The following is a 17,298-nucleotide window of genomic DNA, read 5'->3' on the forward strand; positions in this document are numbered from 1 at the left end:
GAAGCTCGATGAATAAACATAAAACAATAATGTACCAGGTTTACACACACGATTTAGGTCCTCTGTAATGTTGTCTCCAATCTTCCACAAACAAAAGTGAGTCGTGTCTGGATTCTTCCCCGAGCACTGGTTTCAAAAATATATTCAAATTTAAAACAATGGGAGCCTAAGAGAGCAGCGAAATTCTCAGCCATTTCAGGAGACAAAAGCTTGATTCCCGAAGAATCTACAGCTCCAATCGCTTTTTTAAGCGGCCACTATATAGCACGGGGTCTGAGCTTTCAGTTGGGCAGGGGCGTCTTTGTCAGAAAAAACCGGTCTCAATACACTGTCATCTATTCTCTCGCTGTAAGTTATAATCCAATTGTCCATGCGTACCACATACATGTTTCGCAGCCGAGTGCTCTAATGCTGCTACATGCACGTATAGAGGAGGTGGGAAATGTCTCAGCTGTTACTATACTTGAGCGGCATCTGTTACAGCTTTAGGGGTTTCTCCTAGCGAGGCATTGAAACACTGTCACTCAGAGCGAGAGGAGGCAACCCGCCTCTAAAAGATGATCGATGAATGTAAATCGGCGTGGCAGGTGTGCAGAGGAGCTCAAAACTATAACACGCGATGCGTAGTCATGAAAGCTTGCGGTTGTGACGTTACTAAACCATAAATATCGGCGAGAAGGGACGTCACCGAATCGAAAGTGCTCCGATAACGCCTCTGTTATCACGCCACTCGGTGGTCCGAGCGATGTCGAGGGCCGAGCTCACGCTGATTGAGGCACGAAGACGCTTAGATTAGCTCTGCGAATTTCATGCACAGAAAGCACAGCCGTTTGTTCCTTCAGTGACCGCGAGAGTTAGGGTGTTTTGTGTGCGCGCGACATTTCGGTTTCATTTTAATTTCAGCTCGCTTTCTTTCCATGAATTGACGTACGTGGCAAACCATTATGTTAGAACACAATAGTACACGTGGTGCCTCTTCTTGATCTACTAAGCTACATGAAATGGAAGGTGGTAGAAATCAATGGTATATGCATCAGATTCGCTGGTGCGTTAACCTTTCTTCTTCTTCTTTTTAAATTTCCGCCTGTTAGCCTAAGATATTCGGTAGGAACTTTGCGGCTATTCAAAAAATTTGTATACGTTGCGACTGCGAAAGGTTGAGTACTTAATGCATATGCTTTCTAGACGAAGTTTCTGACGATGTTTTAGTGATACTCAATTGAGCGCTTTTGCAATATATAAAAATCGCCCCTGGTTTATGTTAATCTATTTCGAACTTTATTTTGGAGAAATGAACAATTGAATGCTTCGTTCAGTGCATGGACACACGTTCAGCATTGCCTTAACAGCGGTGAAGGCACCGCCTGAGCGCTTTCAAAAATAGCTTGGGTGAGGAGCAAGTAGCCTCCTTATCGCAAATTAGGTCACCCTTTTTGGCCGCTAATTCTGTTATGGTCCTGCATGCAATGCAGACTCCATTTTTAATGGATGACACAGAAAAATTTTTATTGCCCAGCGTTGCTGATAGACTACAGCAAAGTCTTTTTTTTCTTCCACACTCTTGGTTGATTGCACTGGTCGTGTTTCTGTAAGATCTTCCAGTTGACTGTACACTAAACCGGGCAAGAAAATTAACTGTTGTATTTAACCCTATTTTTTCTTTTACGACAAAACCTGCAGAATATGGTTTCTCCCACGCTATTACGTAGAGACAGTGGTGCATTATCTCCCACGCTCTTGGCTGAGTGCATTGTTTGTGTTCAGTGGCAATCAAGCGACTATTAAGGGAAGCAACGAAAAACGAGATGCTTTAAGTAAGCAACAGTGAGGGAAGCTGGACCAGAAGCCGACAGTGTATACGGTCTCGGCACATATGTGTTCGAAAGGCCATATATACTCTCGTGTCTGTGCCAGCTAAAACGGCACGCCGGCCTACAGAACTGGGATAAGTGCGCCCCGCTTTGCCGTGGGCGTGGAAGCGCTTTTGTGCATGCGAAATGTGGGCTTCTTTCATAACGGGCGAAACCAGACGCGCTTTAAGCCACTGTCTGAAAGATCACAACGCGCGTGAGCTTCCATTTTTATGTGCTTAACTTTCTACCGAGTAATGCAATGAAATGTAGTGTCATCGCAATCAAAGCGATCAAACGGTAACTCCTGCGACGTGCCTTTGTATTACCAAAGCGCGCTTAGTACGAGTAACTACCACGGCCGGAACGTCTAAGCATCGGGCGTAGGCATCCCTTCCTAAGAGAAATTTTAATCCAAGCCCTAGAAGTAAACCATGTTTCTGTGACTCGCTTAAGGAATGTAGTAAAATACATCTAAGTTTCACCAAGCGTCCATCTCCTCACTCCCATCTCCATTGGCGACGAGCTGCGGACTCTATTGTCCCATCTCTTCATTCGCGCCTCAATTTGATAGGTACAAGGTGAACAAGAAGGAAATAATCCATCCTCAATGACCAGACTCCATGATGGTAGTGAGCCGCATAACGTAGCAACCACGCTTAATATCTCCATCTGTTTCCCAATTTAAGCGTCTTGAAAGTTTGCACCGAAAGAGCCTAAGGAGAGCGCTTGGACTTGGAGTACCACATGCTGCCAAGAACAATCAAGTTCTTTATGAGTAACTATCACTCCGCCGCTGGCGTTCCGTCAAAAGTCAAAGGTTGAGGTTTCACACATGCCCCCTGTTTTTAAGCTTTGCGCTTGATATAACGCTTTGGCGCTAAAACAAAAGTGTCTACTGTTCCCACATCTCTGCCAAAGAGAAAAGCATCTGCTTCATACACGACTGAGACTGAACTGCTTAAAAAGCCGATTCATAGTCCTATATTTCTTCATTACACAATTCATTGAAACGCCTGACATATCGAAAAGTATTGAAGAGAATGCAGCTGTTTTCGAGCGGTAGCTCACAATTCATGTACATAGAGCATTGATTCACTCTGATAAGCACCATGTTTAAAAACAAAAAAAGGACTTGGCGCCGCGATGGTAACGCGCGTGGCATTATAGCAGAAGGTTGCGTGTTCGAACCACGAGCAGGTCGCTTATTTTTTCTCTGCTCATTTCCAGGGTTGTTGCTTTTGATAAATCTTAGAAATCAAAAGGTAAGCCACTATTTTTGTTTTAATTTTAATGAATTTTAGGAAGCTGCGCATTCATGCATTTTTATTGCCAAATGATTTAATGATCTTTGTTGTGCGCATCTGCTGGACGGTTCAGGCATTTTGGTTGACGTATATATAATATATGATTATACTAACCACGTAAGCGTAATATGAAGACATTGTCTGCTTTGCGTCGGCCGTAAGAGAGCTCTGTAGAGCCTCTGAGTTAAAGCAGCGAAAATGGATACCACACAGAGTGACTCCCATAAAAGGAACTCGCGTTGCCATGCGAAAAAAGAAGCTTGATTGTCTGTGCCCTCACTCGGCAGTAATGACTCAGCGTATCCCATAAGGCGGGTGGTCTCCATGAGCACCGGCCGCTGTCCCGGAGATCACAATCGTTTCGGTCCATTTTCCCTCATCTGTCGACTACCACCGGATGTGTTAGATCCAAGCGCCTAGTTGATCAATCTGCATGTTTTATTCGGTGTTTGCAGTGATCACTTGTAGTATGAAAAAATGCATGGCGGGATTACTTTTCTCATCAATGCGTTCATCCAGCGCAGCTGCTCCATGCTTTGGAGTTTATACTTTTTTAATGCATGATTTTTAGAGTTGTCAATTTGCGATTGCGCCTACATGGTCTTCGTTTCGATGCATGGTGTTAGTGACATCGCGTCACGAGGACTACGTGTGCTGCTGAGTTGGTTCTGCGGCGGACGCCTGCGTCTGTGCTGACTTCACGGCGCCTGTGTGGTGATCACTAGCGCCGCGAGGCTGGCCGTCACCAGTCGTGTTACTCCGCCAGCGCCAACGAACACAGGAGGACTGATCCACTAACAGCGGGGCTATAAAGCCAGATTCAGAAGGTCACCGGAACAAAGGAGAAAAATTATTAATGTCAATTGCACTCGCACCAGTGCGTATGATTAGTGCTAGCTGGGACGCCTAGTGCTTTTGGATTGTGTGAAAGCTGCTGCCAGGCATTACTTACGGGAGAGGTCCCCTTAGAAATCACAATAAAATTTGCCACTCGTGAATTGGCGATGACTGCATTCGTCTTTTGGTAAAGTTACAACGGCTACTTTACGGTGGAAAAAATGTACCGACGCAGTTCCCGCACTCTCCACGTGTTCTAATTAAACTACGGGTTCTGCTGTCCGTTCACAGTGATTAATGAATGATATTAACAGCAAATAATGGCATGACTATGTTGACAAGAGCATTGAACAGGCTGCTATCTTCATTCCTCATTAGACAATGTAGAGTTGCGAAAAGTTCCGGTGTAAGCTAGAGAAAATGCGAAGTGATTCCATGGACGAGTGACAAGCTTTCATTGGCTTCTTAAGCATGTGAAGGACTACTATCGTCGTCGGATACTTACTTTAACTTACCTACGCGCTGAGGTTGAATACAAATATTTTTCATAATTTGCTTCAATGCACAGCTTAATATATATGAAGTTTATGAAGAAACACCTTAATTGAAAATTCATGACAAAATATCCTCTCTGATAATGTTGTGAAGGGTCACAAACACGCGTCTGCGAGATGGCAGCAACCGCAGATGCCATTCCGTCGTCGGGAATTTCTGCGTCGAATCCCAGGACACGGCCGAGTGCCTTGCCACTCTTTTCTTGCTCTGAATTAGCCACCAAAAAAAGGGGACAGCGCCTTATTTTTGCCGGTACCAGCTTCAAAAAAAAAAGCGCAGCACCGGATGGCAGGCTCATAGCCAATTTGCCTTGCCCTCTGAATCTATAAATAACATCCTGCTTCGAAACAACATCAACGCCGTTGCCTAAGAAACCCTCGAAAATTATTCGCTCTTCCGAGTCGAAGAACTTGTTTACTGTGGTGTGCAAACCTCGTCCTAATCTTTTTACCCCTCAATCGCAATCAGTCTATAGTTCTTTTTTTTCGCTCTACCTCCTGTGTGAGAATCCCTGTATCCTATATTTTTTTTATCTCATTAAGACACACCCTAAATTGCGTCTTTTGTGCTGCTTGAAAGAGAAGTCAGCTGTGAAACGTTAGCAGCGTGACTCGGTGGCACATTCTGCTTCCGGCCACGATCATGAAAGGGCGCAGGATGGCTGGGTCTTCGCGAGCTGTGATAACGGCCGATGCTGGCCGTGAAACATCGTTTTTGTACGGTTTGAAAGACTACAGGATTGTTATGCCGCCAATGCCTACCGAAGAAGTTCTGAGAACAATGGTTGTTCGTCACTGCGACACCGCTAGAAGGCCTTACAGGATTGAAGGTTTCCGCCAGCCGATGAAAGAAGCCGGCGTCATCGAATAGGTGGGTGGTATCGGAGCTTACCAGATTTCGCATGTCTGGTTAGTGACCTTCCGCAGCGAGGAGGCCAAGAAAAAGTTGCTCGACGCCGGGCATATCACCGTTAAAGGGAAGACTTGGGTAGTTTTTGACCCTGAAAGGCACGAAGTGCGGCTGATGGTGCATTGGTGCGCCTTCAGCGTGAGCAAGGAAACTCTGAGGCGGGCGTTCGCTGAGTACGGTGAAGTGAAAGATGTCTCGAGCGATAGATGGAAGACCAGCGGGTTTGAAAACGCTCACTCAACTACTCGAGTTGTGCGGCTGGTTATACGAGAAGATGCAAGCCTCGAGCTCCTACCCCGTTAGATGCGTATCGGGAACGGGAAAGTTCTAGTCGTCGTGCCTGGGCGTGCGCCGACATGTCTCCGCTGCCGCAACACAGGCCACATTAGGCGTGACTGCAAGGTGCCCATGTGTATCCAGTGCCACGCGAACGGGCACGAAGAGGCTGAATGCATGAATTCATACGCCCACGCGGCTGGGCGAGGAACACTCGGCGAAAACAGTGAGCTGCATATGGACGAGAATGAAATTGAGCAGGCCGCCTCCAGCCCAATGGTCGAGACCCTATCGGCTGCATTGAAGCGCGACGACAAGGAAAACGACACGCCACCGACTGCTGAACCACCGTTCAGCCCATCCGAGTCGGCAGTAATGAATAAAGTTACCGAACAACCGCAGGATATCCCACGCCCCGCTGAAAAAGGCAACGAGAAATCCATGGAGGTCGACCCAGCTGCTGCTGCTAAACGGCTCCGCGACTACGTCGATGCAATGAGCCCGGAGCAAGGGAACGTCTGCTACAAAGCCAGCGGGACGCCGGCGAGGTGAAAAAGCAACGTGTCACCAGCCGGCAACGATCGTCGTCGCTTCCTCGTGACAACTCAAAGTCCTAATTATGGCGGCACGACCATACACGGCGCAACATTGTGCGTACAAATGTGAGCGCCGTACTGGTGGCTTGGTCTTGCTAAGCGATGGCGGCTTTTGAAAGACACCTCCTCGTAGCCACGCTCAATGTCAGATGTCTTTCATCCAGGAGGAGGCAAAGTCAGCTGTTACGACTCGTGACTGAGAAGGAATTGGATATTGTAGCAGTACAAGAAACCAGAGTCTAGACCAGACCGTCAGTATGGTGCGTCCGTTCAGCAGCCGATACGATGTTTGCGTGTCTCATGCGGTGGGTACTTCCCCAGGGTGCATGATTTTGATCCGCCAGTCTCTGGCAGCGATTGTGGAATGAGTTCAGATTTGTATTTACGGTCGTTGGGTTCTCTGTGACATGACATTTGGTGGTCTGGAATGGCGCGTCTTCTGTATTTATGCGCTCACTATTGTGGAAGAGAGGCGAAAACTTCTTGAGACAGTTGGAAACTATTGTGATACAGACCTCCGGTCGTCTGTCTTGGCGATTTTAACTACGTAAGCATCGCATGCGACAAGACCAATTCGACTCCCTATAGAGATGCAAGTACTGCCTGTTTGAGGGACGTAACTGATCGCTGTCATCTCGAAGATGTTGGCGATTGTCTCGGGTGTGGTTCTGGCGTTCGTTTTACACATTTCCAGTGAACAAGACACGCACGTCTGGATGGGGCGAAGATATCTGCCGAACTGATACCAATCTGCGGAGAATACCTTGTACAACCAATGCCGTTCAATGGATAGTGTATTGTTGTCTTCCATGTAGGGAAAAGAAACGGAACGAAAAGCAAAATTGTGTGGGAAAACTGGAAACTTAATGAAAACCTGCTGAAAGATGATATCTTTATGGAGCATGCAGAATGAACTTCTAGGAGGAAGTGGGAAAATTTAAGCAAGCAATGAAAATGAAAGCTATTGAACGATCGTGCGATATAAAGCAAAAAGAAAGAGTGAAGGAAAATATGCTTACAGATGACGTGAGGTTTTTGACAGCGCAAGGGGACAAGCAGCCAGGAGCATGCATTGAAGAATTTCGCTCCGTTAAATGGAAACTAGAGACGATAGATGTGGAGCGGTATCAAGGAGCGATCGTGAGGGCGAGGGCACAACGCCTGATAGCGGGCGAAATGCCCATGAAACTTGCTCTGGGCTTGGAAAAGAGGCATGCCCAAGAGAATGACGTACTGAAAATAGAGTGGAATGGTGTAATTTACTCCGAGCTTAGTGATGAAACGAAAGAACGGTTAGAAGTGGCTATTTTAACCGAAGAAGTGCGGAAAGCCATACAAGACATCTACCCTGGAATGTCTCCAGGACCAGATGGGCTAGCTGCATCGCTCTATAAGGCATTCGAGAATAATTTTGCACAAATTATGGCTACGTTGTTTAATGAGGCTTATGACAAAGATATGCTTCCCTCGTCATTTCTAACAGCCCACACGATTTTAATACCAAAAAGCGACGATGAAAATAAACTGCGACAAGTTACCGCTTACCGCCCAATATCGCTGACCAATGTAGACTATAAGATCTTCATGATAATACTGGCTAAATGACTCCAAACTGTTATGCAAGATTTAGTAAGGGCACATTAGACCTGTGGTATTAAAGCCCGTACCATATACACAAACATCCATACAGCCTGGTCTGTGCTCGAATGTTGCGACGCCATGCATGGAAGCATCGCAATGCTCCAGCTTGATCTAGAGAAATTCTTTGACAGGGTGCCACATGAGCTCTTGTTCTCTCTGTTAGAACACGCGAATGTCGAATCAGTCATTTGCTAGGGCATAGCCATGGCGTACAGGGGATGCACGGTGCAGTTGGTAGTGAATAAAGGGGTTGGTGCGCGCATCCAAGTGCAACGCTCTGTGCGTCAAGGTTGCCCCCTGTCACCATTGCTATTTCGTTTGCATATTGAATCCTTTTGTTTGAGCATAATTAAAAGCAGCAGTATTCATGGTTTCCGTCTGCATGCGGCCGAGGTCCCCGTTCTCGCGTATGCAGATGACATTGCCGTATTTTCTGCTGACTACTAAAGAGTTCGTGTTGTGGTTGAAACAGTGAAAAACTTTTGCTCTGTGAGTGAGAGCGCTGTGAACTGGGCTAAATGTTTGGGGTTGTGGCACGGCGACTGGCCCACAACCCGAGCAATTTTCGCGAGCATGCCTTGGATAGTAACCCTAGTAAAATATTGAGGAGTGCCGGTTAAGAATTATCGCGACAATTTGCCGTATTGGAAACGCGAAGCTGCTGAAGCGCGTGAGAAGGCCGACAGACTAAAAGGCTTCAGTTGGTCTATTTTTGCGCGTGCCACAATATGTAACATATTTTTTGTAAACAAGCTTTGGTATGTTATGCAAGCAATTCATTCTTCTCGACTCAATGTGCCGAGGTTGCACCGGGATTTTTCGGGTTTTGTATCGAGAAGCACTTGAGAGCGGACACGGCGAATCAATCTGTTTCATCGTGTCAGTTCTGGAAGAGTACGTTTGGCGCATTTGTATCTGCGCCCGTTGGTGAATCGATTTATGTTCTCCCGGGGCGTGAATGAACCCTTTCTGCGCAGTGTGTCAAGTTAGGTTGGGTAGGGTCTTGCGAAATTTAGTTTTTAGTTCGACGACTGTGCAAGGGGGCATTTTCGGGTTCCTTAGAGAGGTGTACATGGCACGTCGCGTCTTCGCAAGACCGATTTTTAATGGAATATCTGTCAGCAGTATCGCGAAAGAAATCTTATAAGGACCTGTGTGATGTCTTTCTTCCGGTCCCATATTATAGGTCGTTGTACTGTGCAGGTTCACAGCAGAGAGTTCTAAAGCGAGTGAAAAGCATGGCTATACCACGTGGAGTTAAAAGTTTCTTTTTTAAGCCCCATACGAACACTCTTGAAGTCAAGACGTATCTAGAAGAGAAGGGCTTTTTTTGTAAGTTAGGGGAAATAATTGTTTCATATGCCGAAAGCCGGAAACTATTGAACACGTCTTCTTAGATTGTTGGGAAGCATTTTTCTTTTGGGACATTCTACAACGCACGATTAAAGAATATTTACCGGCAGATGCTTTCGGAATCAGATTTTTGCCTGTTGACCATGAACACGGCGTTCCTTTCGACATGCTCATGATTTCGGGCCTGCACAGTATTTGGCGATCCAGGATGGCAGTCAGACATGCGGACATTGACGGCGAGGCCGACAAGAGAGTATTTTTGTGAATCTCTTGGAAAAGTTATTGAAGGCCACAAGATACAATAACCAGTGCCTGAGTGGCTTCCGAGAATGGAAGCTTTGTTATACATGCGCGAATGTTAATGTGTTTAAGTAACCCCAAACGTGGGTGACGTAGTTTTGGCATCGGTGCTGTGTTGTTCGCGTGGATTGGTTTGTAAATGGCTTGCTGAAGTTGGGAATAAAGAAAAAGGAAAAAGGAGGGACTCAATTTCGCAATGGTAGTGCGTCTGACTCCAGATGAGAATGCTGCGTGTTCGAATCACGTCCGGGTCAACTTTTTTCCCTTCGTGTATTTTCAGAGCTTAAAGAAGTGTACTTATACATCATAGAAATAAAAAAAATATGAACCTGTAACCAGTCGTTCTATAAAACCACGTGTGGCGAAAATGCATGTGTAACGCTGTCATAGCTGTGATTTAAAACGTGACTCGTTTTTGCTCCTGCGAGGTGTTTCAGGGAAGACGAAGTAATTCCCAAAAATATTTTTTAGGTAAAGTGTTGGCTTTTTCAGCATAGTATTACCTTAGTTGGCGGACGCAAATACCGGTGATATTTTAATAAATACCTTTTTACTATTAGAGTTCGGCGCCTAGTTACAATTAGAGATTTCTAGCCGGTCATTAGTAACAGCCTCATTTGCTTTTAGATTTTAGGGAATGCGAATGCGCTTGTTGCTGTTGCTCGACACAATTTGGCTTTCTTTTACTATTAAGGTACATTGGGAAAGTTCCTTTTCCTGTAAGCTTTTCGAAAGCGCATCTATTTTCGCACAGTGCTGCAGATTTTGACGAACCACAGCCAAGTATAACCGCGTTTTCGAAATTCTAAAAAACTGATATCGCTATTACTACGAACCGGCTAAAATCTCTATTTGAAACCTAGTGCCTATCGGTAATAGTTGGAAATTAATGATATAATTTGCTTAATCTTTTTACTAGTTAGCATGATTCGCCTGTTTTTCGACGTCCGCCAAATACAGGTAATACTACGCCACCAAAGCCATATTTTTAATACAAAAAGCCTATTTTGAAAGTTACTTAGTTTTATCTGAAACACTTGGCATTAGGCTTTCAGACGTTTCCTTCGCGTGATTCTTGCAGCACAGGCGTTATCTTTTTTTATCGGCTTATTCTGATTCAGCGCCTCGTTATAGGTGCAACTTTACGGAGGCTGTCAAAGGGGTGCTCGTGTTGGTAACAGTCACTCTGTGGAAGAATCTTATTGTCTTTATGGTCATCAAAACGCCAGTGCCGTGTTTTAAGGAAAAAGAAGGGTAGAATGAGGAATAGTTGTTAGGGTCCGCCTGGCGTCAGAGATTCGATCCGGCGACCTATGTTAGGTGTGTTAACGCTCGATGTCCGATTGCTGCCTCAGCGTTGGCTCATTTTTTTGCGGCCAGCGGAACTGATCTTCTAGCGCCGCCGTGACTTCGGATCGCGCTCCCTGAGCTATGACGTTTTTTATTTCTTTCGTGTCTTCCCCAGACCGATGCGGCTTTACGCTGCTGTCGGGATCTTATGTTGTTGCTTAAAATCAAGAATTGTTCACGCCTCTTGAAACAGGTAGCTAAAATGCAGCATTTGGGCTGAATAACGGTAATCACTAACTCCCAGAGTCTGTAGTAAACGATTCCTGTGGTTGCCATTTCAGTGCCCTAGCGCTTCCACTCCGCCGCAAAGCGGTTGTCTGTCAGACGCCTGCTTCTAGCACGTGGGCAACGTTGTTCACGAGACGTTGTGACGTCATCAAACAAATCCCAGCAGATTGTGAGCAAACTGCCCACTGTGGCAGTTCAATTAATGATAAGTCGCGAGAGATTCCTCGGAAACATCATGGGTCTCACAAGCCCGGCCGATGGCACCACCTTCCATCGCAGGGAAGTGGCGCGTAGCTTAAGCGCTGCACATCTGCGCCATGAGAGGAATCAAGACTCCCATGGACCTGTGAATGTAGAGAATGACGAATTCTACCACTGCGCATGTCTAAAAAGATGCAATATCACGCAAACCTACATCGTAAAATATATGGACCAAAATAGGCCAGTTCAGGTAAAACAAAAGCGTAGAAAGTCAAGATAAACCATGAAAAACCATTGCTAATGGGGCTAGCATGCGATAATTCGTGGATAACCCCAAGCTAAACCGTCCGTGATTTTTTTGCTGCACCTCTACGCATTACCCAAACGCGGAGGGTCAATTCCCCACCATGCCTGCCATAAATTTTCTTCATAAAATCAGGCGCACGATTACGTGTTCACACGTCTCACCAGGGACAGAAATAAACCAAGAGATGTTCCTGTTATTTGGAGAGCTGTAAAACTTTTTCTTTTTTACCACATCGTGCAATGCAAGGTGGAGCGACCGATGATTCAGACCAAGGCGGTTAAGCTGCTGCTTTATTTTCATGGTAAGATTACAGTGGTTGGCTTCGCCAACCAGACATTGCAGTACCGCTTTCCTATGCTGCAATTCCAGCGAAAATTGAAAAAAGATACGACTGTACTGAACTACTCACAGTGTGCATAAAGAAATTCCCCACCAACGCCGCCAACAGGCTTTGATTTCACAGCGGAATTTCGTAGAAGCATTTTTTGCGCCGCAGTCAGTTCTTTGAAACCTCAATGAGCTGAAATCGAAGTTGGAAATTCAACAACGTTAAGTGACGAAAGAAAAAGGCGCCGACCAAAAGAAAATATGGGATGACGTTTCGGCTCCCCCACGGGAGCCTTGTTCACGGGAGCTCATTGTGAACAGGGCTCCCGTGGGGGAGCCGAAACGTCATCCCATCTTTTCCTTTGGTCGGCGCCTTCTTCTTTCGTCATGTACCATCCCGACCAGACGGGTTTCCGTCAGACTCTAGACTTCAACAACGTTAATAGGCGTAATTTCTACATGTTTTACTCTACATTCTGCTCGTCTGGCAGACTCGGAGCTGTTAATGAAAATGTTGACTGCGGTACCACGGTTCCCGTTGGACCAGCGGCCACCCGCACGGCACCCCCACTGCCCCGTTGTTAGCGCACTATAACGACAGTTTCCCCTAAGACTTTACAGAGTTTTAAAAAATAGGGTTTTCGAGTTAAAAGAGCGCTTTTTTCGGAAAAGCTTGTCAGCGGTGTATACATCGCGCCGACGGAGAAGGCGTGCGGCTCTCCGCCTTTTGTGTTGGCCTCGTATACCTCCAGACTGCAGAACCTACGTCTTCCCCGCGAACCTTCACCCTAAGAACTAGTGTTTTAAAATGGGAATTCATAACAGGCTGCACAGACAAAAAAAAAAGACGTTAGTCCGGAGTACGGTTCGGGCCACCACCTTCCCCCCTCAGACAGTGCATCTTGCCCTGCCTCACTCTCACCTCATCATCTCTTTCCTCCCTCGCCTTCGCCTCATCAAGTCTTCTCTCCCTCGCCCTCACCTCGCCTTGTTTTTCCAGCCTCTCCCTCGTCCTCGCGAATTTTCTGGTGCCCGTCCTTCCTCACCCTTACCTCACCGAGTGAAATCCTCATGATGTGAGGGTAAGGACGCTTCATGAGGGCTCGTCCTCGTGAGGATGCCCGTCTCTGGTCAGGACACCTCTGCTATGACGTCAAAGCTGCCAGTGCGAGCGCATTGTCATCCCGAGGCCTATAGAAGCCATTCTGCTGGGTGCCACAGCGATAGGGACAATGCTGAATTAAACGTTCCGTCGGGTAAACTTGCCGTGGCGCTATTTCCGTGTTAGGTTCTCTCTCGACTCCGCCACTTTTGAATTGACCGTCGGATATGTGTCCTGACTACCGGTGTATGTGTTTGCTGTGGCCAACAACTATGTGGAAGCTAGGGTGTCATCGGTTCTCTCGAGGTTGTTGGCCTCACCAGCAAAGACAATAGCAATTCCAGGAACCATCACTGCTGCTGCGTCGTCATCCTCGACGATTCCTGCCACCGTACTCATAATTCCGCAGATGTGCAGGTTCTGACACTGCTGCCTGCGATGCAGCGCCAGCTGAACCGGATTGGCCCTCTCCGCCTCCACAGGTATTGCGTGTCATCTCATGTATTCGCCAGCTATGTATGTCGCCAGCAATGACGCGGTAAACTGCTGAAACCATGCCCTGACGCCATTTTTCTGTTAGCTACTGTTCGCCTCCGCCAGTTTGAATTAGCTGGGTGGATATCGCCCCTTTCTACAAATGAAGTTCCAGCAGTGCCCTGAGTACCATTGTATGTGTTTGGTGTGTCCACGTGCTCTTGAACATTTCTCAACAACTATGCGGAAGATAAGGCGCTATCGGTTCCCTTGAGGGTGTTGGCGGTGCCCGCCACAACAGCAATTCCAGGTACCATCACCGTTTCTGCGTCGTTACCTTCGATGATTCGTGCCACCGTACTTAAAGTTCTACACATTCGCAGGTTCTGACAGCGCCCAGCGATGCAGCGCCACCTGAACGGGATTGGCCCTCACCGCCACCACAGGCATTACATGGTATCTCATGATTTTGCCAGCGATATCCTGCCAAAATTTGAGGTCGTGGTAAACTGCTGAAGTAATAAATGCACAAGCTTTGCAACTCTGAATTTCCTGCCCATGAAAGATGCTTTCACAGATGTCGCTAAGTGCTATTCGCGACTGCACAAAGATATATCAAACATGGCACAACTAGCAAGTACACTCGGGCAGCCAGTGTTTCCGGTATCGACAGCCGTGGGAAAAATCCTGATGTGGCTGCGGTTTAAACCACACGATGAAACGTGTAGATACTTCTCGCAATTTTCCATGTTGTTCAGACAGACTCCGCAAGCACGACGGAAATATTCACCTGCGGGGACGTAATTGACGGGTTAATGTGCATCGGTCGGCATGAGACGCAAATAATATCTATTGGGGGTCGAGGTAGCTCTACGCACAGTTTCGCACATTGATTCCGACGTGGTCACCACGGGTGTATCCATCTCTACGGCATGGATGTAACGTGGCCGCCTTGGCGCCATCCGGTGCTCCCTGGACTGGCACAGAAGGCGCCAGCGATGATTGCGTTACTTTGCTTTGAGTAATTTTCGGTAAATTTTGCGCAAGCTGTGTGAAAATGGTGACATGCACGGTGTTTCACGAAACTTGAACATGGGATTAAAAACAAGCGGCACACCGAAGCTGGTGGGGCCAATGAAATATTGTCTCCCGGCGAAATGTCATGTAGCACTCCTCGAGGTATGTTTGAATTCCACCTAATTTATTAATTAGGTAACAATAACCATGGATTGTTTCTATAATTCGCATTAGGGCCACGTGCATTTACTTAAGTTGTACGGGGGTTAACAAACAACCGATTCATTTTGTGTGTATGTGCGTGTGCGTGCGCGCGCGCGCGCGTGTGTGTGTGTCTGGGTGTGTGTGTGTGTACCTAAATGTGGCACCAGATGTCCCGTCTACATTCGCACCAAAATTGTTAGCAACCGCTTGTCGTTCAGCGGTCCGGGTGGTTCCATACAGTTTGCCGTGCTACAGCTCACATGAGCTAGTCAAGTTGGAGGCCAGCTGGCGACAAGGATTCGAACCGACGACATATGCACCTTCACTTTTATGTCTTCCCAGACTCTTTGCCTCTCGCCTTAAGGTGTGGCTGAGGTGTCCACCAATGTTTGAGACAGTTATTGTGCCATTTCCTTTCCTTTAAATACAATTTTCTTATCAAATTGTGACAGAACCGTTCATCGTATACTCTTGCGGGTGGCATCATACGATTTATCGTTGCATAAATGATACATCTCTTAGTCAGGTGGGAGGCTAGCTCGTGTCAGCTATTCGAGCCGAGGGTCAGAGTGCTTCACTGCTACATTTGTGCATTCAGCGTTTGTGGAATCAGCGTTCGCCGGCGCGTCTTCGTTTCATGTCTGAGTGCGCAACCTGCGACAAGGTCGAACGCTCACGATGACTCACTAATGCTCTCTTCTCAGCACGCAAGCAGCTTCAAGTTGCCCTTTGTAATTATTCAACGCGCCACTGCTGCAAGGAAAATCTTACATCGTGTTCGCACATCACGGCCGTCAGTCTGGCAGGCAACAGTGAAGTTGTTTCTTGGGGTCTGTGTGCATCTGTCAACCATTTGAGGCGAAGTTTGCGCCTCTTCGGCTGTCAAAATTACTTCCACATCCTGCGGTTCGGGTAGTTCCTAAAAAAGGAAAAGCTGTTAGCAACCGAAAGAAAGGACAATAAACTGTAATAAAGTTCATTTTCGTCTCGCGAACTTACCTCGGACCTTCTCCGCTTTTTTGGCGGTGCGCCGGGCGAGAGGTTTTGCGTCGGTACGGCGTCTCGCTTGATGCGAGCATTCTTCAAATCCATACCGAGGCTTCGAAGGACATCCAGGTTTGTTTCGTAGTCGCCCGGAAGAAAGTGCTGGAAGCACACGGACCCGGTCTGACTGCCCATATCGCGGTTAATGGCTCGAAGCCACAGGGCCCTTCGCTGCGGGTCTCCGGGCAACTTGTGAAATCGAACATTGCTTCCATTCTGGTAAGTCGTGCGGCACTGTCTCACAAGGCACACAGTTGGCATGGCGTGCACTGAAACGCGGATAACACGCTGAAAACCACAGCCTGGAACTGCCACGACAAAAAGAGCAGCGAGCTACTGTAGCGTGCAGCCGGAGGCCTGGGTTGGATTGAGTTGTTTGGTCACAAACCGGTTATTGGGATCTTGAAAACGCCGCGAGTCGTGCCGGACTGGACTCGACCCTTCCACTCCACCCGAAGGGTGCGTTGACAAGCAACTGCCTCCGCAAAATACACAATCATTCACGCTTTGGTTTCCGAAAACATTTGTTTTGCAGGTGAGGACAGAAGCGGGAGCCGGTTAACAACTCGTGTAGTCGCACCTCGCAGGGCGCGCCACGAGAGTTGACTCACTCGTATTGAGCGCATGTAAACGGAGAGTCGTAAGTTTGGCCGGCCTTGCTCAACTCGATGCCCTGACAGAACCACCCGCTATCGAGTTCATGTAAACGAAAGACCCCACGGAGGACGGAGAAGCGTAACCAAAACCGAAACTGATCCCAGGTCAATGACTGATCTAGGATCACGTGCTGTTCTTTGCCGAGTAAAGTTCCGTGTGCAAATATTTGTCACACTTTTTTTCGCTTTCTAACTTTCATATGAATCTATTATTTTGGGGTAAACGAAACTGAAGGATATATCTAAATTTCTAAGCGTCTTGATGTGACGTAGTTGTGTAGTACTTCTGTCAGCCGCCGGGGCCGCATGGTCGTTTCACGAGCGCAAAAAGCCAACGATTTCCAACGGGAATTTATTAAATGCAGACTCAATATTGCGCTGAAATATTTCGGAATCGGCATGTACAATATTTATTGAATCAATGAAAATTACAACCGGGGGGCTTCGTTTTCTTTTCACAACCCCTTAAAGAGTAACGGACTAGATATCAAGTGCAGACTGCGGCAGAAGGTTAGGACGGCGGATTATATTAGGCAGTTTTTGAGGATAAATAGCCTGCGCCTGGCACAGGAAAGGAATAATTAGATATGGAATAGTGATCTTTGAGCTCTAGTGGGAATAGATTGGCTGGTTATTATTATTTTCAGTGCTGTACAGACCCAAGTCACTGAGCTCAGCAGCAACTGCGCACTGCCTTCAAGTATTCATAGGGTAAAAAAGAGAGTAATTGTGTACAAGGGCTATCGCGACGGAAGTTGCATTTG

This window comes from Amblyomma americanum, chromosome 1 (genome assembly GCF_052857255.1).
Source record: "Amblyomma americanum isolate KBUSLIRL-KWMA chromosome 1, ASM5285725v1, whole genome shotgun sequence".
Taxonomy (NCBI): domain Eukaryota; kingdom Metazoa; phylum Arthropoda; class Arachnida; order Ixodida; family Ixodidae; genus Amblyomma; species Amblyomma americanum.